Genomic DNA, 1,694 nt, shown 5'->3' with positions numbered 1-1,694 from the left:
TGAGAGGTCTGAGATTGGTTAGGCGGCTTGCAGGGGGCTTATGCATGCGAGAGGCCCTGAAGCTTCAGGTTCCTCCGTTTGATTAGCCTCTGGGACTAGTTGGGAAAAAGTAGAAAGAGAATTCCAACCCCATCTTGTCTGACTCCCATAATACAAGATGTGGATCTCCTCTTACCAAAGAGAAAAATTGGGGTTGTAAAAATATTTCTAAAACTGAGAGCCTTCCAGGGTGGCTCCTCAAGGACCTGGGAGTTAGGATGCCTGCGTCTTCGGATTAGAAGCTTGTGAGAAGCAGCAGGTGTAGGCTTTGGCATCAACCATGGGTTTGGAGCTGGGCACTGTGGCACATGCCTGTATTCCCAACACTGAGAGGTTGAGGCAGCAAGACCAGTGTGTTTGAAGCTAGCCTGGGCTTTATAGCAAAATTCTCAAAACCAGCCAGGCGATGGTGGCGCATGCCTTTAATCCCAGCACTCGGGAGGCAGAGGCAGGTGGATCTCTGTGAGTTCGAGACCAGCCTGGTCTACAGAGTAGTTCCAGGATGGGCTCCAAAGCCACAGAGAAACCCTGTCTCGAAAAAACCAAAATACAAAAAAAAAAAATTCTCAAAACCAAAACAAATAAGCAAACTCAACTGCCCGTGTGTGAGTGAAAGCACACATAAATGGACACGTTGGTTTGAATTCTAGCTCTCCCACCTCCTAGATCTGTGACTGTGGAACTTACTTCCCATTTCAATTGTATGTGCTGCCATGGACCAGCTATGGAAAGGGGACTTTGAGGAGTGTCCTCCATTCGTACAGCTGTTGACCTGCATTTCATTGATGGAAAAACTCAAGGAAGAAATGAACTGATTCACAAGTGATAAGGTGTAGAGTGGAACAGTTTTCCCTTAAGCAATACTCAGGCCCAGGACACTCTACTAGTGTGATGAGCCCTAGCCCTGGCTTGTTGAGAACGTGTAGCCCAGGCTGGCCTTGAACTTTCAGCCCTCCTGTTCCTGACTCTCAAGTACTGGGATTAGACGTGTACACCAAGCATGAAGACAAGAAACTGGAGAGAGCACTCAGCGTTTAAGAATATTTGCTGCTACCATAGAGGATCCAGTTCCAAGCACCCACATGGTGGTTCACAACCATCTGTGACTCCAGTTCCAGGGGAACTGACCTCTTCTGACCTCTCCCTCTGCTGACCTCTTCAGGCTTTTACATGCATGTGGTGCACACACATAGACTCAGGCACGTACACATAAAATAAATATTGGAAAAAAGGATGAAGATGATTACTAATAAAAAATCAATAGGCTGGCAGGAGCCTGTCTTTCTGGGAGATAATGAGGCAGTAACACATCCCTCCAAAGGTGGGGATCAAATGGAATCTCACAATGGAGGCAGCTAGTATTCAACATGCTTACTGCTTCTCTTACCACCCTCTCCCTTCTCTGCGCTCTGGCAAATCTCATGTTCATTTGGAGACGAAATAGAAGCAAGCTAGTTGATAGAGTTTCCTGTGAGTAGAGGATGAATATACAGCAAGCGGCTGTCTGCAAAAGATGCAAATCAGATGAGGCTGGCAGATCTCCGCCTGGTACTCAGGCTTCGTTCAGTCCCTTGTTCACTTATTTCAGGAGGTCTTTGGTACCCACACAAAGGTCAAACTTACCCCATTAGTTGGAATTTCTCCAAATCTGGCCT

The sequence above is a fragment of the Chionomys nivalis genome, chromosome 12 (assembly GCF_950005125.1).
Source record: "Chionomys nivalis chromosome 12, mChiNiv1.1, whole genome shotgun sequence".
NCBI lineage: Eukaryota > Metazoa > Chordata > Mammalia > Rodentia > Cricetidae > Chionomys > Chionomys nivalis.
The sequence above is the reverse complement of the archived record's forward strand: the minus strand, read 5'-3'. Positions refer to the sequence as shown.